At 38.4% G+C, this 25689-nt stretch overlaps 1 pseudogene; it reads right to left on the bottom strand.

Annotated features, from left to right (window-relative positions):
* Positions 1–1090: 1090 nt before the first annotated feature.
* LOC122662643 lies at positions 1091–15908 on the bottom strand (annotated as a pseudogene).
* Positions 15909–25689: the final 9781 nt, after the last annotated feature.

Raw genomic sequence — 25689 nt, 5'->3', positions numbered from 1 at the left:
GTGGATGTGGTGGTAGTGAGAAATTGGATCTGAAGAAGATGATTCAAGAGCTGGATTAGTCCGATGTGGTCTTCATCTGCTCCATTTCTCTTGAACCCAAAGTTGAAACCCATTTTCTGATAATACCCTACAATAGAGGCATTTGAAGAAACGAAGAAGATCAGGGTTCCTCTCCATCTCCCATTTCTCTTATTTTTTTAATTGTACACCTCCGCCCTCTCTCTCTCTCTTTCTCTAAAATTTTAAGATATGGATGTGGGCGGCTTGTGGCGATGCTTGGTATGCCAGTGCATGGATGGTGGCGTGATTGCGGTTGCGGTTGCAACAACGGGGGCCATCTGTTGGGTGCGAGATGTGGCGGACAAGACTGGAGAGGACGGTGGTGGGGCTACAGGGGAGCGAGAGAAGAAGGATTTGAGGTGGTGGTGGCGGTGGCAGCGACGACGAAGGAAAAATAGCAAAAGGAGAAGAAAAAGTAAAAGGAGGAAAGAAAAAGGAATGGATTGCTCTACACTTGGTGCTTCAATCTTGAAAATCTGTAAAACCACTTGGTGCTTCAATAACCTCATGGTTATGCTCTCCTTCATAACCATCGATTGCAGCGACTATTAGTCTTGGTGTTGATAACAAGAAGGTGAGCGAATATGACATTGAATGAAGGTAGGTCTTCCGATGTCCACCGACAACATAACCATCATTCCCTTGCCCTGAGTCAGTGAGTAAATTACAAGAGTTTCAGCCTGCAACTCATCTTCCCCAATCGATTTGGGGAAGATGAGTTGCAGTTTTTTTTTTTTTTTTTTTAAATTTTCTTCCAAGGCTAATTTTGTCAATTCATCTCTTTTTTTTAACAGTGTTAGTCATGAAGTGACTGAATGGGTTTATTTGTTACTGTTTGCAAACCTTAGGGGAGTACACAGAATTTTTCAAACCTGGGGGGTGAAAATATCCTTTCGTCAAACCTCAAGGGTGGTATGTGTAATGTGTAAATTTCCCCTCTATTTTTTTTTTTTTGGTAAACCCGGTCACTCTATTTCAAAAGTAGAAAAACATTGCACTTCACCCAAGAATATCATATATAGAGCACAGATTACTAAATTCCTGAGGATTACAAAATAAAATAAAAAAAATACAGATTTTCAGCCAAAAACTGGCACATTCCTCTTACATATTTCCCAAACTCATCATAATTTGAAGAAGTGAAGTCTGGTGTACAAGAACTGGCCAAATGAACAAAACCCATATGAATGAGTGACTGGATGTCTGACAAGGCCCATCAACAGAAACCCCAAACAGAAAACAACCGACAACTAAAACTCCCTTAAAGATCACAACAGATGCATCATTTACTTGTGCCTGAAAACAATGACAATGGCAGTGCAATTATCTTTGCAACGCCGCTCTAGGACAGCTTCCTTTACAAGACGACGGCTCACAGCACTAACAGGTAAACCCTCCTGCTAAGAAAAAAAGGAAACAGGAATTTAAAATCTTTAAATAGTTGCCATGACACAACTAGATGGTTGCAGAAACAACCACTTATCATAAGTAGTTTTCTTGCTCAGTTCTGGATAACAAAGGACATGCATAAACGCTTTCAATAGCATTGTGCCAATGTAAATATTCTTCACATTAGATGGGCCAAAAATAGGCCCTTCCTTTGTGTGTATGTAACTGTACTGGGGATTGGGGCTTAAGAAGAACCTACTCTTTAAACCAACAGTTTATAAAATACCATTCATGTTGTAGAACAGCATTCTTTATCACCTGGAACTAGTATTACCATGTGTAGACAGCAAGGTTTACAAAATGTCTCAGTAAATGTTGGCTGATGCATTTCTGAGGCCTAAGTTTCAAGAGAAAGGTAAATGGAATAGGAGATAAGAAATATCGCATTGTATCGATCCAGACATAGACCAGCAAAATGACTAACTAATCCATCTCTACATGTGATGTTTTGCAGTCGAAAGTTGTTATTCTGGTAGAATACAAATATTTGCATTGAAGTGTTCATGCAAATTCCAACCATGTGATTTTTAAAGATGGGGGCATAGAAAGATTTCTTTTTTCCCAATTTTCAATAAACTTTTACCTTTCAACTCAAAGTTTATAATAATGTAGAAAATGTCACAGAAAACATGTACAGCTGATATATTCTATACTTATATCCACTCCAGCAATTATATAGCATTTTTATGAATTAATTACTAATAAATACTTTCTACATGAATTAATTATTAAGATCTTCATTATAACTGTTACAGTCAATCATTGTTACAACTATTTGGTGTCCATAACACAAAATCTTAATTTGTTATCCAGATCCATCTATTAATCCAGGTGATTTGCACCCTATCACATATTCACAGTAACTCACCTCAACATATATCCATGTCAGTTTCCTCCAACCTTTATTAGGCCTCACATTAGCTGAATCATTCCTTGCATCACCTCAATTTGCATGCATGTTCACTGAATTATTCCTTTCATGTCTTACCCTTGGACTTCATCATATTTGTCAAAAGGTCACAACTACCTCCCATTTTACTAAAAGAAATGCAGAACAAACTACACAAATTTAAATGTATGGATTCCCATCACATATGCAAGGATGATTTTATTCAGTAATTGTAAATAAAAGACACTACATCACTACCATAAAAATGTATGCATACAAATGATAATTTCAAAAATATCAACATTGCATACATAGCCTTTCAACTTGCTTTTCTTATTTCAGAAGGCTTTTAGCAGTAGTATAATGCATGTTCCAGCATAACTCCTCACATCCATGCATAAATGTGTTACATGATCTGTAACAATCAAAGATGAGGTGTAAGAAAATAACTCTTAAACTTCAAGTGCCAGATATGTGCCTCAGAATGATTAGACCATTTTTAACTTAATTTTGTTATTAGCATAAGACTTCTGAACATGTATCCATGCTTTGTTTTTAACCTAAAACTAAATGCATGCTGATAGTGTTTCCACCATATTTCCTGGGGTTCCACAAATTTTATAATGTTCTGTATTCGTCGATTTAAATATTTAACATACTAAAATGATCAACAACATCCCTCAAAGCCTAAGAAAACCATTACAAAAAGAAAAAAAATGAAAAAAAAGAGGTGAAAAGTATTCAGAGAAGAGACAACTGCCAGGCCAGACAAACCTAATTGAACCAAATCATTGTGTTCAGCAAACCTTTTCTTGACCCAACATTTGTGGTTGCTTATATTTTGTATGATTGAACTTCTCAAATGTTAAATCATATAAGCAGGGTTATGCTTGTAAAATTGGCAGCATCTCAACTGAATAGTTCACTACTTTTAGATAGACATTAGTGAAGTTAGGATTACTGCTTTAAAAATAAAATGTTTAGCTTATTTAGCATTAATAAAAAAAAATTTGTTTAATGCACCTTAACTCAAATTTCCCCACATACTACAACAGTGTGATCATAGCCTAAATAACATCCATCAATGCATGCAGGGGCAGATTTTTAAATCATGTCCCAGCCTGAAGCTCCAGCTAGTGGACACAGTGGCCAAATAGACAAAGAGAAGACACTTACAGGAGAAGTACAAAAATGGTAAAACATTCAGGTCAAGGAGCTTCTTTCCTAACACAGAAGGGGTATGAGATACTTTTTTTTTTTTTTTTTTTTTGGGGTAATAGGTATGAGATACTGTTACCTTTAACAGTTTATGAGTAAAATCAACAGCATCGCTTGGTCCAAATACCTGGTCAAATCAACAACATTAAGGTTATAATAACAGTAAAAATAATAGCCATTGACGAATCATGTTTCTGAAAATATTGCATGTAGTTGACAGAACACATACTCCCCACAGGCCATTGCAGCCAAGAATAATGAAGCGTTCTCTTTTGGTAAGATCAAAAGAGTGTACATCTGGAGTTGCGATAACACCCACCTGCAATGCATATTTTCCTCATAATTATACATTTTAAATGGTTTCAAAAGCATACATATAACTTAGTCACCACATAAATAAATTCAAAGATCGGCATTTATTAAGGACATTTCACCTCCACATGCTCAAGTGACGAGAAATACGGTGCAAGTTGGAGGTCAAAAGGACAACACAATGCCAGAAAAGCTTGGTTTGAAGTCGTTAAGAAGACTCGAGGGATCCAGACTTAACAGCCTCATCAAAGTGTATGGAAGACAGCATCAAGGCCTTAATTATAAGGCCAATATTCCAGTTTGGAATCATTATGATGATGTGAGGCCCCACATGGTTGGCGGTGGCAATGGGGATGGTAGGATTGGATAATTGTCTTACACTCAAATTTTATTTTTTTTGGGGGGGGGGGGGGTGTTTGGGGTTGGGGTGGGGGTGGGTGGGTGGGTTCACCATTAAGTAATAGTGTGAAGTTTGACCAATTGAATTTGTTCCTACCAGTATAGAATCAATTTGGAGATATTAACAGCTTCAAAATTAAGCAATCATATGTATTTTGGCTAGTAATTAGCTAGTGATTCACTTTTTTTCCCCCTTTGGTAGTAGGTGAACCAATTGAATTAGAGGAAGGGAAAACCCTAGACACACCAATGCAATTTGTACATATTTGACCAAACACAACCAGTCTCACTCAACAAAGATGAATGCAGAAGTAAAAGGTCATTAGCAATACATAGCAAAGTGTGCACAAGTAAAAGTGAGAGCCATTAGAACAGAAAGTCAAAAACCTTCTTAAATTGGCGATCACCAAAGGCTCTAGAAACTTCAAGACGCCCTTGCAGTCGTCCATTTGAACTCACAGAACCACCAGCCTAGAAAAACAAAGAAACAAAATCATGGTAAGCCCAAGGACATAACTAGATGGCAATGTATAAGGCACAGATACACAAGTTGAACTACAATATAACGGATAAACCAATCAATGCATAAACTAAAAGTAGACATATGTGTCGAGATCAGGGTGCTTACTCCTATCGATAGGGGTAATTTGGGACTTAGTTTTCTATGTTTTAAATACATGTATTTGGTCATTTTTTATAATAATGGGGGGTAGTTCAGTCCTTGTTCATATTATATAAAGAATACTGCTCACGGTTAGAGGTTATTCTAACCTACCATGAGGCTTGTTCTCCTCATCGATTTCTCCTTCCTTTTCTTCTTCTTCTTTCTTCTCTCCAATTCTTATCCTATTGCTTGTTTTGTGGTCTGATATTGCTACAAGACTCCATAGTGATTGTGTTAATTGTATACGTTGATGATATTGTTATATCTGGTAATGATACACTTGGTATTACAAAGGTGAAATTCTACGTACAGCAGCATTTTCTATGACAGATTTGGGTCTTCTCAGGTATTTTCTTGGTATTGAGATTTGTTCGTAGCAAGAAAGGGGTTAGTTTCTCTCAAAGAAGATATTTGCTTGATTTTTTAACTGAGAATGATTGGCATCCAATACTGTTGATATTTTGGGGTTGATGATGGTAAAGAGCTTACCAATAAGCATCATTACAGGAGATTAGTTGTTAAGCTCATTTTATCTTATTGTTACCAAGCCAGACACATCCTTTGTTCTGGGTGTTATAAGTCAATTTATTAAATCTCTTAAGAAGGCTCACAAGGAGGCTGCCTGTCGGATTCTGAGGTATCTCAAGGATGCTCCAAGAAAGGGTCTCATGTATAGACCTAATAAGTATATTGAGTTGGTTGGCTATTCAGATGCAGATTGGCCTGGTGCTGAAGGTGATAGGAGGTCTTACACGTTCGTTGGCAGTAATCTTGTTACATGGAGGAGAAAAAAAACAGAATAATGTGGCAAGGTCTAGTGTTGAGGCTGAGTATAGGTCTATAGCTTATACTACAGTTGAGTTGATGTGGCTGAAATCTCTTCTTCGAGAGCTTGGTTTTCCTTTTACTAAACCTACAAATATGTTTTGTGACAATCAGGCTGCCATCTACATTGTTGGTAACCCAATTTTTCATGAGCGGGCAAAAAACATTGAGGTGGACTATCATTTTGTACAGGATGTTGTGACAAGGAAACTGATCGCAACTCCATTTGTAACTTCTGGAAATCAGCTTGGTGCTATGTTCACTAAAGCCTTGTTTCGCCCAAACTTTTGTGATGGTTGCTTCAATCTGGGCATGGGTAATGTACTAATGTTTATGCTCCAGCTTGATGGAGAGTGTCGAGATAAGAGTGTTTACTCCTATCGATAGGGGTAATTTGGGACTTAGTTTTCCTTGTTTTAATTATGGGTATTATAGTCATGTTTTATACTAATGGGGGGTAGTTCAGTCCTTGTGTTTATTTCCTCATATTATATAATGAATACTGCTCACGGTTAGAGACTATTCTAACCTACCTTGAGTCTTGTTCTCCTCCTCATCTATTTCTCCTTCCTCTTCTTCTTCTTCTTCTTTCTTCTCCTACTGCTTGTTCACGTAAGGGCATAACAACACACACCAAAAAACCCTCGCACTTACCAGGGATCGAACACCTGACCTCCTGGTTTTGATACCATGTGACAAGGTTTAGAAATAAGAAAAGCAGTACTAGCAAAAAGAAGAGGAAGAAGAAGATGAGAAACTAATCATATACAGTAATAATAAGAAAATACTAGAACTACCTACAGCCTAATCGATAGCAGTAGGTATATTTATAACATTAAGATTAAGATAAGCTATTACAATAATGCCCCTTAGTATATGAGTAACTACTCATATACACGAGCTAAAAAAAAAAAAGTAATAAGAAAATACTAGAAGTACCTACAGCCTATGGTACCAATAAACTTTAACAAACACAATAGAGAAGATATAATAATTTAAATTAAATGTATACAGTCCTCACCTTCTGGATGTGAGCACGTTCCTGTGGAAAGATAGCTTTGTGTTCTCTTGTCAAAAGAATGGCCTTTAATGCACTGGTCGCATTAACATTATTCTCCAATCCATCAGCACTGGATGATCGTGCCAGCACTGCTTTTGCATCTCCAATATTAGCAACAAAAACCAACATAATGCAGTAGTCATAGATCACTAGATTAGGTTCTATGACAAAGATGATAAGGGGACAAAAGACACAAAAGCAATTACAGTAAAATTACAAAGGAATAGAGGTATATTTTGGCAAATAATGGTTCAGATACTTTTCTATCTGTGCAGCCTCTTTTTCTTTTAAATCAATAACCAAATTTTATTGCAAGAAAAGGAGCTACATACAACAAAAATAAGAACTGACAGAAAGGACAGGGCCCTCAAGAGGGACTACCCATAAGGATAAGAGCCCAAATACATAATATCTTATACCCCTGAATTAGCCAATTTATCGGCTAAACAATTCGCCGATCAACTCTTCCATACAAAAGTGAAGTTTTTATTGGAACTCAAAGATCAAGCTTTCCACATCAAATGAAAAAATCTCCATGGCCCTCCTGTCCTTTTCTGAAGCCAACCAATCATGAGCTTGGAGTCCTCTTCAATGATTAAGTCTCTCCACCCTAGCCAAAGGGCTATCCCCATACTACTAATGGCTGCATTCAAATCTGCAGTACCGGAGTCACAAACACCAGTGGGAGTAGAAAAGACGAATAAAATAGATCCATCATGGGTTTTTTAACACACCCCCAAATCCCCACCGGCCCTGGATTGCCAATGGAGCTGCCATCAATGTTGAGCTTAATCAAATTGTGGGGGTGGAACTAGCTATGCAGAATACCATCATGGGAGAATATAGATGGAGCCCAATCCCAATGTCTTAAAAAATAATCTATTGATAGTTCTTTTATTATTATTAACAAAGAATTTTATTGCAAGGAGAAGAAACAAATACAAGCATAAGATACAACAAGGTCAGATCCCAAAGTACCTGACAGGGGATTACTCAATTGGATAAGCACCCACCATACAATTCAATTTGTACAGTCTTTTTTAAGATGATAATTTAAAAGTCGACATGGAACAGGTTTCCAAAACAGTAAGTTGACCAAAAGCAAGAGCAAGAGTGCACCCATGAGGTTAGAAAAAGTTGTAGCCCCTGGAAGAGTAAAAGTGAAAACAAATTTACATGTATGACGTTCATTCCTCGTTCAAACTAGGGAGAGAACACTTGAACCAGACTGGGTTACCCAAATTCTGGTGAACTTCACGGGTCATTCATAATTGAACCATCAAGAACTTATTGCTTCCAACCCACAAATCTAATACATGTTAAGAAAATTCTTCTAACTATATCCTCAGCTATGCAACTCATTCTTAAGCTTTCTACTCTCTTTCCCCCTTTTTGATAAACATCTGTTTCTTCTTGCCCATATATTGCATATAGTGACACAGAAAGCAAATTTCTCAATCTGGCTTACAATACCAAAAAGCTGAAAACTTATGCGGCATACTGTAACTCATACTCCTGAGTATCCCTAGGTTGCATATTATATAAGGACCTCCTGAGGATTGAATCTCATCCTTTTAGTGAACAAACACCCAAACACAAGGTGGCTGTGATATTCTGGATACCGCTAACATAAAGTGCATCTTGAGGCTTGCATAATCGAATCATTAGACATTTAGACCCCCATCGTGATGCCACGTCATTATATGAGGGGCAAAGAAAGTAAGGCTACAGATTCTGTTTGCAACCTTCTTAACAAACAGACAAACCCACAGAGTAACAGCAACAGATATGAGTCTAAATGAAACCTCAGACTTATTAATTGGTTTCAAACAGTTACCAGCACACATATAGTCCAACACATTATAAAACAAGCCAAAATAACATATAGTTAGGTATTTTTTGGTTCATATTCCATAATTTATATGCATAATATAAATCATATCATACCCAAGAGTGATATACTTTACATTCCAAATTAAACCATACATGCTGAAATGAGAAATGAGATTCTTTAGCACCAGAAAACAGAATCAATGTAACCCATAAACAGTTCCTTAAAACATGGAAATAGTTTCTCAAGAATGAGATTCCAGTGCGGCAATCCTCAATAATAACGTAGGAAGTTCAAAATCAATCTTTCCAGGTTGGTTTAATGTTGTTGTTGTTATATCATACTTGATTTCCCATTATTTTATAAATAAATTTCGGTTACTTACCAAAAAATAAACAAGAAGCCAGTTACCAAGTAGCCCACAAGGTTGGAAGGTCAAAAACAACCATCTAGAATAGGAAGCTAGTTGCCATGTAGCCATATATATATATATTCAATTTAAAAAAAAAAATAATTATGGAAGTGGTCTAGAAAGTCATGCAATGGATTTAAAGTCTTGCATACAAATTCTATCTGGACTCTGGAGCCAGAAAAGCAATCTTAAACTCTGTAATATCAACCAAAAAAATTGACTTGTCTAGGTAGTAGTCCACTTCACATCTTTCCTTTTCCATCAAAAGATAATGGCTACTAAACTAACCATAAATGTGGCGAACCTACAACAGAATTACAAAGCTATAGGGATTAACAGCTGCCATACTTTACTGCAGAACATTGTCAATAACTATTGACATTCAGTTAAAATAAAGAAGTACACAGAGGGTGAGTGGTTTGGAGATATGGCCCTGTCTCTGCTTAAAGTCAGGGATTAAAATTAGAATTCAATAGTAAATATCAACTCTTTTACTCTCTCAGAAAAAAAAAGTTCAAAATAAAGAAGTCATGTAGGTGACAAATGCTTTGGATAATCCAAACCTCCATCAGATACTGTTTAACGAACATCCACCACTTAAATAAAAAACTCAAATAAGAATAATTGCATACTTACTGTTTGTCCTAACACCCAGACGCACACAGCTGTAGCACCATCTTGCCATTCTCCTAAAAAAAATTTAAAAAATCCAACAAGTCAAGAGGAAGATAATAATAGAAACAGAAAACTCTAAGAAAGATTATTGGTTACCATGAAAACTCTAAGCAACAGTAGAAGATCACAGAAATTTTCTTTTTTTGGGGGTTTGAACTCCCAAATTGGTAAAGTTGTGTCATGTGTGGTTCATAACACAACCTGGGTTCAAAACCCATCCTCACCCAAAAAACTAACAGTCTAACACATACCACTTTCCTATGCCACCCCCCCCCCCCACCCCCAAAAAAAGAAGAAGAATGCTTATCTGTTCCATGAAGTTCATCTAAAGAAAAAGTCATACTGCATAACCGAAAAAAAACATAAATTTTTGTAATCCATCTACAATCAATCAAATCAAACTACTGGACATACAAACATGCAATTGTATTTACTGGAAATTGGCGGTTGGAGGGCTACAAGGATTCTTTATATGAAAATCAATCCAGGTAGGCTTTAGCTGATTTGGACTATTCGTACAAATCATTTAGGTCTTGTTTCTTTGTAATTGGGATAGGCACATTGCCATAATCTCTTTGGTAAAAAATATAATCACATTGTTCTAATAAATAACAGCCAGAAAACTTAAATGAGTCAAGACATCTAATTAATAGTATTGTATGTAAATAAACATATTTGCAGTACCTGCTACACTTTCTTGAAGAAGAGATTCATCGGTTTTCCGGAAGCCTAAAAATTTGGGGACATCAGTTGTGAAGTTCAAGTAAGTGTTCGAAAAGACTTGTTAAAATGAAAAAAAAATCAACTCCTATTCACTAAAGACATAAAAAATGATAAGGAAGAAGCTTCCTTTCTACAGGCAAGTAAGAAAATGTACATACAAAATAAACATGGCATATCCAAGAGAAATCTCTACATCAATATGTACCAAATAAAAAGACACAAATTGAGAAGCATATTTAACGATTGTTTCCAAACAAGGTCATATACTTTTTGGTTGGTAACAAGTTTCTGTGAACAAAATTATGAAGCGGTTGGGAAGGGTTCAAGAAGAAATCAACCTGCAGGGTGGGGGGAGGGAGGTATGCATGTGTGTGGAAAAGAAAGAGAGGCCAAAAAAAACCTCAGAGGCTAAACAGTTCATACAACAGAGTTCTTCAAAACTTTCAATAAAAATTCAGAAAAGAAGAATTTGAAACTCAAAGTTCCCACCAGCACAGTAATAGGAGGAAAAGAACAATTAGAGCAATTGATCAAGATTTTGAGAAGGGAAGCAAGAGGAGGGGGGAGAGAGACAGAGAGACAGAATGTTAGAACAGAATGCTGGAACAGAAATTCGCCTAGGGCTTAGGTGACATCGAAAACATATCTCTGACAATGTTAGAACAGAATTTTGATCACCAAATGACATTATTTGTTCTTATACAGGAGTTTGTTTCTTCTAGTGCTTTCCCATCCCAATTCTCAACCCATATATTTTTTGGAATTTTTACTTAAAAGAACCCAAAGATTTGAAATTGTACTTTCTTATTGATTGTCATTCTCGATTTATTTTTAAGAAAAATCAAAAGACAATCTTCCCTTTCATAAGAAACCCCCTCCACTCGAGATCTATTTATTCTCAAGACAGTTATCTCTGTCTCTTCCCCCCCCCCCCCCCCAAACAAAAAAAAAGCATTGCACAGGGGCTTTGCTAGTTATAGAAATCAGCACTATCTGAGTATACTAAAACTAAGAATTCAACCTCAAGTAAAATACAAATATTGCTCTTTAAACTGCAAAAAATGTGCTAACCTCATCAACAACTGAAAACACTCATAATTTTTTTTACAGGAACCATAATTAAGAGATACATATAAACAGTACCTTCCACAATGGCCTTTTTTGCTGCTTTTACATCCATCTGAAAATATCATAAAAGAGGATAGATGAAAACTGAATCAGAGAAAGCATGTATGGGACATAAATGATGTATTATAAGTCAACTGCGACAAGCTTAGTCAGTAAATTAACAATTCAAAAGAAATGGGTTGGATATTTAATGAAGACAGTTCATTTGGGGGGGGGGGGGGCATGTGTTCAAAATTTTAGGCCAGTATATTATACAGTGATTAAATAGCTGCAGCTGGCCTCAAGGTTAAGAGTACAGAGACTCCAGTGTTTAATAATGAAAAATGCAAATTTAACAAATTTCTTTCCTGGTCTAATGGTAAAGGAATGCTCTGGCAACCATCTAAGTGTTTCAGTTTTTTCTCCATTTAAATATTTTAGAGATGCAGTTGGCTTGGGGTTAAAGCTAAGGTATGTGGTAAGGATCTTGTGTATGATAAACAAGAAGTTATGTATTATGGTGGTTGTACCTATGCATTACAAAAGGTCTTTGTATGTACTATGTACCTTTATTGTATACCAATTATTTAAAAAGAAGTATCAGAGCAACTGATTAAACAAAGCCCACCATTAATTAACAGAGCAAGTAAATTAATAAAATTTGAAGTCAGGTAATTAACAATCAATCCTTGCATACAAAAATTTTAAAATTTACAATTTGCAAGTTTGAGACTTGCAGTACATAAGGGAGAACGAATTTCAAACAAAGACAAGGGGGGGGGGGGGGGAAGAACAAAAGAAAACAAAAAAGAAAGTCAGATAACCACATAAGGTGCATCAATTAGTCATCCAACCAACAATAAAAACAACGACGAAAAGAATAACCATAACAGTTATAGTAATTGTAATTGGAATAAACAGAAAGATGCAAAAGTAAATAAAATTCATGATGTCCAAGTATCTAATAAGCGGACATGATCCATGTGAAGGAATCTAATCTTTAGTCTCCAGCTGATTATAAAATTTTGTTATGGCAATATCAATGACCTTGGTAACTGGCACTTTAACAAATTAAAGATTGCCACCAAAAAGAAAAGATGGAATTGACCATGTCTAGTGCTGAAAACTAAGGGTTCTTGACCAGGATATCACCTTTAAAATTTTACGTTTTTAACAAAAACATCAGCTATGAACCACAAACAGTAATCATCAAACTATAATTACTCAAACAATATTAAACCATTTGTAAGTAGATGCATGTGTTTGGGAAGGTATTATCCTTGACCAAAAAATATTCAGTGAGCAAGCATGCATGATGCTTTCATGGGACAGTTCCAGAGGGAAGCATCCAGTTCTTGGGGACATATATTCAAGGGGTCCCACCCACCTATTGTGCTCAGTAGTAGCATTACATTCAAGCAAGAGAACAATTATTTACATTCAGTAAATACATTTTACAAGAAAATTGGAAGCATAGGTTTCATGGAGCCAAGGCGAGCCATGGCAGTGACCAGCCACTTTGACTACCCAGGCAAGGCTAAGGCAACCAAGCAACTGCCATATGCCACATCCCAGGACATATCTCATAAAGTAGGGTTATAAACATCAAAAAAGGAACACAATCCCCTCCCCCCAATAAAAAAAGAGTGACATTATAGAAACATATCACGGTAGATATGATTGAAATATATAACATGCAGAGTGCAAGATCATCAGGTTTCAGGTCTACGCGCAAAACATATAATGATATAAGGCAACTGTGGTCTTGGACCCCAAGGCCGCCCTCTAACCTAGGCAACAAATAGACAATGCCTGGACAACTATGACTGGAAGAGAATTATAGAATGACTCCCTACATTGGATTTACCTTGCACAATGTTGAAGTTATATGAATCTTGAACTCTTCTTTTAACTTTCAGTTCCCAAACCCATGTTGCTTATATTTGTTTAAACCAAAATTATTAAAAAAAAAAAAAGAGAGAGAGGATCATAATTATGCTACCCCATAATGAAAGTCCTAGGCTCAATATGCACCAGGGATGACAATAAATCTCGTGTTTTCTGCTTTCCTTGTTTACTTCTCGCTAGGTCAAGTTTGGGACTATCACCAAAGCATAAAAATGCAAAAGCAATTGCAGCTTAAAATTGAGATCGTATTTGTTATTTAGAATTTGGATATTATCTGTTGAATTCATTATCTACAAATTGCTTCATAACACAGACATTAAGGCAATCAGACAAGGCAAACACACCAACTCACGTGGTAAGCCTGCTGAAAGAACATTGGCATGCAAATGTTTTTGTGCATACTCAGCAGCCAAGCGACCTCCATGTCCATCATAAATTGCAAAGTGTGCACATCTGTTAGAAAGTGGCACATAAATAACTAAGACATCAATTGGTAAAGTTAAGAGGTTCAAATTGAAAAGAAAAAACAATAATTGATCTTTTAATTCTTGGACTAGACTGAGGCAAAAATTGCCAACCAACTTAAGTTTCTAAAACATATGTACAGACTTATTAAGAAAATAAGGAAGGATGAATTCAAGCTAGTTCTTTGGTATAAGAAACACACACAAAAATTAGCACGTGAGTACTTTTTTTTTTCTTCCATAACCAGCTACTGGTTAACAAGCATTGTGTGATGAGCAATTGAGAGGGGGAGGGGGAGGGGGAGCTTAGTAAAGAGGAATGAACAGAAAGCAAAAGGATAATAGAAAATGAATTAAGGGGTGACACCTCAATGTCCCAGGAAGTTCCAAGTTTGCATCTGGAAGTACAACCCAAGCATCTTCCATTTTGTGGCAAGAACCTTTATCTTCAGCAGCATCTCCTTCGACGATACAGGACAAGTCACCAACAGCTGATGATGAGCAATTCTCCTCACATAAGACCTTATTTCCAGAAGAATCACTTTGCTTGCTCAGCTGATTCTCTTCTACCCCATTCTTTGGCATGCCCAATTGAAGATCATCCTTAGTTTTCCCACCCATTCCAGTCAAAACTGGCTGATTTTCATGGCTATCCACACGCTCCTCTGACTTCATAGTTCCTAAATCCAACCCGGTAATTTTGGACTTCTTAGTGACTGTCTGCATCATGCACATCACCTCCACGCTTATGATGAGCAAAGCCATCTGCATCCTCGTTTGGTGTGATAGTATCACGATTGTCACTCATCACGGACACTATAAGATTCCTGCTGAAAGACTATATATTGAACCAAACCATCGATTACCATGAGGATGACTGCAAAATAATAGCACAATTAATCCCCAAAAGGAGGACAGAAAATGGTAAAGGAACGACATAAATAGCCTAAAACTATACAGTTCATATATTGAACCAAACCATCGATTATCATGAGGATGACTGCAAAATAATAGCACAATTAATCCCCACAAAGGAGGACAGAAAATGGTAAAGGAACGACATAAATAGCCTAAAACTATACAGTTCATATATTGATTTGCGACTTTGCGTGGGGTGGGGAATATAATGATTATTCCTTGCACACCACTGGGCTTCCAAGGGAGCATAGACATCAATAAATCTCAAGCCTGCTATCGCCAGAAACCTAATCTCCATATGCCTCTTCTCTGCCCACTTCCCACCCTACAAAATATTCTCATATTTCACAAACAGTAAGGCTGCAACTGTGTAGCACGTTATAGTGATGTTCGGAGAGTTAGATTCTCTCATCTTATTTCTCAAGAGCAACACACATTGAAAATATCCTCTTCGTAGCCTATACTGAACAGTGTCCCTTAGATTTGACATCAACTGCGAAATCCGAGAGGCCATGAATAATTACTTTAGTCTACAGGAATTAAACAAGTTCTTCATCAGAATCTTACGAACAACTGTGTCAATAGGAACTGTTTCCAAATGTATTATTGGGGGGGGGGGGGGAACTCATAGTGTAAAATGAAATTGTCAACAATGGAACTAGACCCATTATAGAATGAATTGGCACTATTCAACGATTTCGATGTTTAAGAGTGGTCGTCGTGAATTATGGTTTCAGACGAGAACCAGATAACATTTAAAGCTAGAAATAATAAGAGCAGCAGTGAACGACTGGAGGTGAATTAGGAGAATTGTAGTTCTAAGCCTACGGGCTCCGAATAACCAGGAAAAAAATGGGACAAGATCTATAGAGAAGACCAGACGAACTAACCTCTATGATTTTGAAGTTTAACGTTGGAAGCTCGATTCAAAGAAGAGGGGAGAAAATCGCTGGAAGTTCCGACGAAACTGGCGTTCGATGGTCGGGAGAGCGTGTGTGCAACCAACGGTATTACGAAGGGAGTAGGGACCAATCACCGATTTGGCGGAACAGTATCTCGTGACTGCGGAAAACTTGCCCTCGCCGCCTCCCCGGCTCACACTGTTGGCTGTCGTATGATATAGGGAGAAAAAAACCTGAGCGGGAAATAAGGTGCATCTGGCTCGGATTCTTATCACCTCCAGTTTCCATCCCCCAGTTATTTTCCCAGTTCTGACACGTGTCATGTGGAAATCCAACCGTCCATTTTGAATTTTGAAAGTTGACCTTGGATTAACCAAGGCCAAACCGAGGAGGTTATGGTGTTTCCCGCCCCTGTCTCGCGTTACTCATCCTCTCACTGATCCCCTCTCACAAATCCTCTACCGGTGTCGGCGACAAAGGAGACAGGGTCTGTTCTCACGGCGTCGACGACGGCAACTGTTAGGGTTATCTTCTCATTACCACTCTCACAGACCATGTGATGGTGAGAGAAGGGACTCCCTGTTCTACCAAAAGTGTTTCCCGCCTCTGTCCCGGGTTGCTCATGATCCCCTCTCACGATCTCCACGATGACCGGCGTCGGGCGACGAAGGAGACAGGGTCTGTGAGAACGGTGACCGGCGTCAATGTATTTTGGCAACTTGCAGGTTCAGAATTTGGAGCTCCTTTTTTATGCTTCTGATTTCTGTCCAAAAGTCAAAGATTTCACTACCCAAAAATAACGACTGTATCATACAAAGGTTCCAAAATTCCTTTCATAACCTTACTGTAATGTAGAAAACAACAGGTTCGTTGGCTTTGGCCCATCTAAAGTGAAGACTGAAGAGTTGGGAAGAAATTAAAAGCGATGGATAGATGGATGGAGTCTTGAAGTGGGCTATCTTTAATTCAAAAGATGCATCACTACTGAAGCAATCAAGGAGTTTGTGGTAAGAGTTGAGGGACTTAGAGTTGAAAAAACCATCCACTCCTCCCCCTTTAGCCTTTGCTATTTGCTACAGAAAATTCATTCACAGAGCAAATTATAAAGCAATTAAGACATAGTACTCAATCTTAAGCAATGGATGATGAGAGCTGAATTGCTGATCCAAAGGAGGAATGACATTGTAGGACAGTAAATTACAAACCTTTAAACAAAGCCAAGGACAGACACCCACCTATAGAGGCCATGACCCATTAAAATTGCAGGGCAATTAGCAAGAATCCCGGTATGATGATTAAAAATTTGAGATGGACCATAAACAATAAACCCATCTGACTTTTTTCGTATACTTTGGGGGTAGGGTGAGGAGAAAGAGAGGTGTTGATTCTTGAAATGTACTGTGGGGTCTCTCTGCATTTGATGATCAGATCCGTTGATGAGCTAAGTTGGTTTTTATTTTTTTTTATTTTATTTTTCATCTGATGCTCATTAATATGTAGTTAAGGTATATCAGATCTAGCCAGATTCAGGTGGTCGGTCATAAGGACACAAATGGATAACCAAACACCGTTCTCCCTACCGCTCTCACAGACACTGTCTCCTTCATCGCCCGACGCCAGTCACCGTGGAGATTCCCAGAGACAGAGGCGGGAAACATTTGGTAGAACAGGGAGTCCCTTCTCTCACCATCGCATGGTCTGTGAGAGTGGTAGGGAGAAGATAACCCTCAGTTGCCGTCGCCGACACCGTGAGAACAGACCCTGTCTCCTTTGTCGCCGATGCCGACCACCGTGAGAATTCGTGAGAGGGATCAGTGAGAGAGGAGATGAGTAACACGAGACAGGGGCGGGAAACACCATAACCTCATTCTCGGTTTGGCCTTGGTTAGGGTTAACCAAGGTCAACTTTCAAAATGGACAGTTGGATTTTCACATGACACATGTCATCTTTTGAGACTGGAACTGGGGAAATAACTGGGGGATGGAAACTGGAGGTGATAAGAATCCCATCTGGCTCAGTATGGTTCAACTCTCTTTCCCCACTTTAAAATGACCTTCTTGCCCTTCCTGTATGATGCCCGTCCCACACATCATTGTCCCGCTCCGTACCGCGGTGTGCATATGAGAGAGAACATTGCGTGGTCTCAAACTCTCATGGCTTTTGCATCAAGGGAGGACGCCTCTGCCCTAAGGGTGTCAAACGGTCAATTCAGCTCGGTTTTGGTCAGGCTGAATCGGGTTTCGGTCGGTTTCGGTTTATTTCGAATTTTCAATATCGAGTTAATACCGGTTTAGATCGATTTGCATTCGGGTTTGAACCACAATGAAATCTTAAATTCATAATTTGTAGTGATAAAAGATTCAATAAAAATACTTCAATTCACCTTCCCAAGTGAAAAAAAAGAAAAAAAGTATACAACCAAAAATAAGAAAAATGATTTGATATGTTCATCAGATCATGTTGTAATTTAAACAAAAAAAAAAAAATTATATGGGAAAGAATAGAAGATAATTAATATTCAAATCAATGGATAAATAGATTTTGTATTGAAATCATTGTTACAAATCATATAGTTATTTATCATTAATTGTAACGAGAAGGTAATTAAAATTGAAATCAATGAATAATCACTGAGAAGATAATTAATATTGAAATCACAAAAAGAACCTTACTTTCAAATCATTTTGGATGACCAACTAATTTTGTATAGTAAACAAGGAGATCAATGGAAGAAGCATGGTTACAAATCAATTTCCTTTTTTTCAACCTCATGCTCATTGATTTGTAACAATTCCCCTTATAACCAGAAAATTGCTCACTAATATTGAAATCAATGGGTAATCAATCCACCTATTCATAACCTTATACTCATGTTTTTTTATCAGTTTCATTCGATTCGATTTTCGGTTTGTTATCGGTTGGTCCGGTTTTCAGCTGGTTTTGCAATACCCCAACCCAAAACCAATCCAATAAGGATCGGTTTGGTTTGGTCCAAGTTTTTTTCGGTCGGTTTCGAACGGTCTTAATGGTTCGGGCTAGGTTTTGACACCCTTGACCCTAGGTATATATACCCAAGCATGCTCATCCATTGGCACAGATACTTGTGTAGAGACCATGCGATAAAGTAGAGATCTCTTGCCCTTATTTATATTAATATATTGGTCGATCTACAATACATTAGGTGAGAAAGGGGGGTTGGAATTGGTCATAATGTATTTTGTTGACATCCTTGCAGAGGGGTTCCGGAAAGACATATACCATGGGTACTGGCTTTAGAGATGGTTGCGAAACTGGACTAATCCCCCCAAGTTATGAATGCTCTATTCAGCAAGATCGAAAGTTTGAAGCATCAGACCGAATTCCAATTGCATGTTTTTTCCTTCATCGAGGTTCGTTTGATTCTTTTCTTTATGAATTTTGACTTTTCTTTGCATTGGTGTGCCTTCGTACATGTAGTTATGCTTGCTTATATATTACACTTACTTTAGCCAAGAATAGAAAAATCTGTAGTCAGCAAATATAAAAACCATCAGTAGAAAGTTAAATATATAAAAAAAAATTATGTCTATGGCAAGAATTGTCATGCAATGTATGGATCATAATCAAGGCCAAAGAAATGGCTGCTTGCTTGGAACAAGGATCATTAAGCAGGGCAACTGGGAGTACAAACATGAACAACCAATCCAGGTTAACACCCCACCTTTCTTTTTTTAATTTTAATTATTTTTGGGATAATTTTTTTTTTTTAATTGGGAATTGTGAAGACGCAGTCAGGTATTAATCTTCTATGTTTTCATTCATGAACTCTGAATGAAAGATACTGTCTTGCTTCTAATGTATCTTATTTATTCATATAGGTCACCATACCTTATTAAATAATATTTAATATCTGCCTGTCTCTGATAGCTTCACTAAAGGTTCCATCTTCCCTTCGACTCATGCTCCACGCATCAAAAACCCCCATCTTAGTAATACTTTTAGGACTCCAACCTCACTTACTGAATCCTTTTCAGTTACTGAGAAACATTTTTTTTTTCAGAGAAGATTTTATACTCCAACCAGAAGAATGAACATGTAACACACTAAATCAACACAATCCAGTTTGCATAACAAGATGACAACTACCTTATAAAGACTCATTCTTAATCCCTTGGCCAAGTCATGCCAGTTGCGACTTGCTAGATCTAGGTCTCCATTAAAGTGAGAAAATTCCTAGAAGCAAGGTACTAAAATTCGGGTCTCGGTACCAACTCGGCCCTTGGAAAAACCGAGTCGAGTCGAGATCTCACCGAGTTGGTGCATTTTTTTTTTTTCTGACTCGAAGCCTCAACTCGGTGGGTTTTAGACCGAGTTTGAGTATGAAACTTGGTATTCAGCCTATTTTAGGCCATTTAAACACAATGACACTATCAGATTTTGCAAAAATAAAGTCCAAATATGAGTTTCAATTCGGACCATAGGTTGGTAGGCGATGACGTACTAAAATACCCTACTCTACACATAATTTAGTAATAGAATGCAAGCAAAACATTCAATTAATAGCTAAACAACTTAAATAAGAATTAGAAATGTTAAAGTGATACACCAAACTGTTTAATAGTGTTACAACTATCATCACATAAAATGACTTTGAACCAAGTATTCAGTCCCCGCTAGTGTCACATAGTCTTCCCATGACATAGTTAGGTAAGTAAATACATGTAGATGGGTCATTTCCATGGGTCAACCCGAGATCTCGCCAAGATATGTCGAGTTCTGTTGAGTTAGGTAAGTAAATACATAGTAGAAGGGTCATTTCCATGGGTCAACCCGAGATCTCGACTCGAGATCCAAGATCCTGCCGAGATCTCAGCGAGATATTGCATTTTTGTGTACCGTATGCCATCTCGTCTCGGTTTCACAAAATACTTAGACGATAGCCGAGATCTAGTCGAGTCGAGACAAGTTTTAGAACTATGCCTAGAAGAGGATAAAGATCTCTTATTCTGGAGGGGGGGAAACTTCCTGTTAACAGATCTGAATTAGAGAGTAATTGCTTGATGAATCCATATGATCAAACAAGCCTCGTATTTATAATGGAGAAAGATTACAACCTAATGACCAAAATACACCTAGCATTGCCGACTTAACTAGGGATTATAGAGAATATAAAAAGCAACAGTAAAATGACTAGAATACCCCCACGGTATTCTGGTGTACATTATTCAACACTCCCCCTCAAGTTGGAGCAAATATGTCAATCATGCCCAACTGGACTAAAATAGGATGGAGCAGTTTTCCAGACAATCCCTTGGTGAAAATATCAGCAATCTGATCAGTAGACTTCATAAAGGGAACACAAATTAATCCGTCTTCCAATTTTTCTTTGATGAAATGCCTGTCTACCTCAACATGCTTGGTGCGATCATGCTGTATCGGGTTGTGTGCAATGCTGATTGCAACCTTGTTGTCACAATACAACATCATAGGAAGGTGAACAGGAACACCAAGGTTTTGAAGCAAGTCTTTCAACTAAAGTAACTTACAAATGCCTTGTGCCATAGCACGAAACTTTGCTTCAACACTAGAACGAGCCACCACATTCTGCTTCTTGCTACGCTAAGTGACAAGATTGCCACCGACAAAAGAACAATACCCAAAGGTAGACTTGCGATCTGGAGAACCAGCCCAATCAACATCGGTATAAGCCTCTAACCTTAGGTGACCATGAGGAGACAGGATAATACCTTTTCCAGGGGCCGATTTCAAGTAGTGAAGAATCCGAAGAACAACCTCCATATGGGACGAATAAGGATCATGCATAAACTGACTCACAGTACTCACAACAACAACAATGTCAGGACATGTGTGTGTAAGAGATAAATCAACTTCCCCACCCTTTGGTGCCGGCCTTTATCAACAAGTTCACCCTCCTTTTCTTTGAGACGGGTAGTAGCCTCCATAGGCTTATCTGAAGGGTGACATCCTAACAAACCAGTTTTAGCCAACAAGTCTAGGACATGCTTCCTTTGAGAGAGAAAAATGCCTTTGGAAGATCTGACAACTTCAATCCCAAGAAAGTACCGTAGCTTTCCTAGATCTTTAATCTCAAACTCCTGCCCAAGAAAGGTCTTCAACCTACTGATCTCATCACCATTATTGCCAGTAACCACATTGTCATCCACATAAACTATAAGAACAATGAGTTTTCCACCAACCCTCTTTATAAAGAGAGTGTGCCTGTTTATAGCCCACATAAATCATGGTGAAACCGGCCAAACCATGCTCGAGGTGACTGCTTCAGACCATAGAGTGCTCGCTTCAATTTGCACACTTTACCTTGATTACTGTCACTAGAAAATCCTAGTGGAATATCCATGTACACCTCCTCACCAAGTTCTCCATTGAGGAAGACATTCTTCACATCTAGTTGTTGTAGATCCCATCCAAGATTGATTACACAGGTTAGCAAAACTCGAACAGTATTCAGCTTTGCAACAGGAGCAAAGGTCTCCTGGTAATCAATCCTATATGTCTGAGTGAAGCCCTTTGCAACTTGACGTGCCTTATATCGATCCACAGTCCCATTAGCCTTTTGTTTGACTACAAACACCCATTTACAGCCCACTGGTTTTTTCCCTGGAGGAAGAGCTACAAGATCCCAAGTATTATTTTTTTTCAGTGCCCTCATTTCTTCCAACATTGCTACCTTCCACTTTCCATCGGTATAAGCTTCTTGCCAATTTTTAGGAATGGAAACAGAAGAAAGAGAGGATGCAAATACACGAAAAGATGGAGAAAGAAAACTATAGAAACAAAGCGAGAAATGGGATGCTGGGTGCAAGTCCTAGTACCTTTGTGATGAGCAATAAGTAGGTCGGAAGAAGAAGTCTTACCAAGAAAAGATGGATCTGGATCCTGAGTCGACAATTGGATGGGTATTAGTGCTATAGTGGATTGAAGTTGCTCTCTTTTGGAACATCCCTTGTTATAGGTGAGAATGTTAGAATTGTCAATTCTCTTTTGAAATTCACTGATGGTTCTCTGGACTGGAGTCAGCTCCCCCTGACTAGTAACATTACCACCATTATTTCCTACGAGCTCCCCCTGTAAAGGATTCCCTTCGGATGAAGGGGCAGCAGCCAATGGAGATGGGGCAGCAGGTAAAGGAGATGGGGCGGCAACTAAAGGAGATGGGGCAGCAGGTAAAGGAGATGGGGCAGTAACTAAAGGAGATGGGCAGCATCTAAAGAAGATGAAGGAACATCTAATGGAGGAAACACATCTTCACAAGAGCTCTCCCCCCTGAAGAGGTGGTGAAGAATAATATGAAAGACCCTCATGAAAAACGACATCCATACTAACCAGAGTACGACGGGAAGGAGGGTGGTAACACTTATAACCTTTTTGGGTTGGAGAATAACCCAAGAAAATGCACCGTAACCCACGAGGTCCAAGTTTGCCTGAAGATCTTGTATCTATAGCAACACACATAACCTAAGGAGAAACCATAAAGAAGGAACTCCCATATAAAATCTTAGCCGGACTCCGGGAGTCAAGAACATGAAAAGGTTAGTTAATGAGATAGGTTGTAGTGAGAACAACATCCCCCCAATATTGGGATGGAACATGTCGAGCAAACATCAATGCTTGGGCCACTTCTAATAAATGACGGTTCTTCCGTTCAGCCACACCATTTTGGGCTGGGGCATCGACACAACTAGTCCAGTGAATGATCTCATGATCAGCAAAATACTTTTGAAATTGATTTTTTGTATACTCGGTTCCATTATCACTTTTTAGAATTTTGAGAGTAGCCTGGAACTGAGTTTGAACCATTTTATGAAAATATTGAAAACATGAAAACACCTGATTTTTGTGTGCATAAGATAAACCCATGTGTGTCTAGAGTGACAGTCAATAAAGGAAACAAACCAACGATTACCAGAAAGGGAAGTCTCACGACTTGGGCCCCAAACATCAGTATGCACCAAATGGAAAAGTGAAGAACTCCTTTTATTAGAAATGGAATAAGTTGAACGTGTCTATTTGGCCAGAACACAAGCCTCACACAAAAAATCATTTTTATCACATTTTTTTACCGAAGTAGGAAATAAAGTTGCTAAAATTCCTAATGGAGGGTGACCTAATCTAGAGTGCCATTGGTAAATTTTAGAAGAGACCAAAGAGTTCTGGTGGGGGGAAGGGAATGGTGGTGGAATAAGACGCTCATCATCAAGCAAGTACAAACCACTGTGCACTTTACCCAATCCAATCATCTTCCCAGAGGCCAGATCCTGAAAAACACAATGAGAAGGAAAAGAAGTTACTTTGCAGTTAAGATCATGAGTAATACTACTAATGGAAAGAAGGTTAGTAGTAAAATTAGTATGCAAAACAGAAGACAAAGGAAGAGAAGAAGTGCAGTTGATGATTCCTTTTCCAGAGATTGAAAAAAGAGCACCAGTAGCTACCTTGACTTTGTCTTTCCCAGAAGCGGGAGAATAACGATGGAAAAGGCTAGAAGATCCAGTCATGTGATCTGTAGCTCCAAAATCAATGATCCAAGGATGGGAAGCTATTGAAGCACAGTGACCACCAAATGAGATACCTAACCGAGCAAAGTATGAAGCTGAAGGACTAGAGGAATTGACAGTAGCTGATGTAGTAGAGGCAGCAGCAGCGGAAGTCTTTAGCAATAGTCTCAGAGTAGGGGCAGTAGCAACAGTCTCAGAGTGATGGGCCTTCTTGTTTGGCTTCTTCTTGGCAGCATGTTTGGCTTCAAAGTCCGCTGTTTTTCCATGAAGTTTCCAACATTTTGCTTTGGTATGTTAGGGTTTGTTACAGTGCTCACAAGTAACAATGCTCTTGGTAGAATCACCAGCAGGAATAGGAATGGTTGTGGAAGTAGTCTGGAGAGCCGATTTCTCAGTAGGTGGAGGATGGAGCATAGCAGCCCTACGGTTTTCTTCAGAAGAGACCAAGGCATAAGATTGTTCTAGTGTGGGAAAAGGAAAGTGACCTAATACTTGAACCCGAATCTAATCATAATCCACATTTAGTCCAGCCAAGAAGTCATAAACCCTTATTTTTTCAACATGCTTCTTATAAGCAGCTATATCACTAGGAGTGGAGGGATGGTAATCATAAAAATGATCCAACTGTTGCCGAAGGCTGTGAAGAGTAGCATAGTACTTGGAGACAGATAATTCCCCCTAAGTGGTATGAAGGACTTTCTTCCAGATTTCATAAACCTGAGCATCATTGCCAAGCTGTCCATAAGTTTCCTTGCAGGCAGACCATATCTGTGCAGCTGTATCAAGAAGAAGAAATCCATTCGCAAGGTTTGATTGCATAAAGCCAATCAAATAAGACACGAGGACACCATTAATGGATATCCACCTGGTCAAAAGAGGGCCAACTTTAGTTGGCATAACAATAGTGCCATCAATATGGCTAGTAAGCCCACGGCCAGCAGTGGCAAAGTAAGCGGCGCAAGACCATATCAGGTAATTACTCCCATCCAATTTGATAGGATTATGGAGAAGGTCACGAGTATCATTCCTACCATACCTATCAGCAGCAGAAGTGCCAGAGGAGATTTCAGAGTCACCCATTATGTAGCAGAGACACACAAATCGTAGAGAGGGGCTGTAGTGATGAGAAACCCAATGAATACTCCAAGATATGAGCTGGGAATTGGAGGAGAAACCTCTTTAAATGTAGGAAGAGTTGTCCCCAAACACCAGCAACAATGGTAAGGCAATCCCCTAGATCGACTTTTTCAGGGTTTTGGAAGAAACCTTGATTTAGGTGAGATCGATGTAGGGTGAAAAGCAATAAAAAAACAAGTGTAATGGGCTAAAACTTGGATCGAGTGTACTTGTAGTAAT

This window comes from Telopea speciosissima, chromosome 5, assembly GCF_018873765.1.
Source record: "Telopea speciosissima isolate NSW1024214 ecotype Mountain lineage chromosome 5, Tspe_v1, whole genome shotgun sequence".
NCBI lineage: Eukaryota > Viridiplantae > Streptophyta > Magnoliopsida > Proteales > Proteaceae > Telopea > Telopea speciosissima.
Note: the sequence above shows the minus strand (reverse complement) of the source record. Positions and strands in the feature narration are given on the sequence as shown.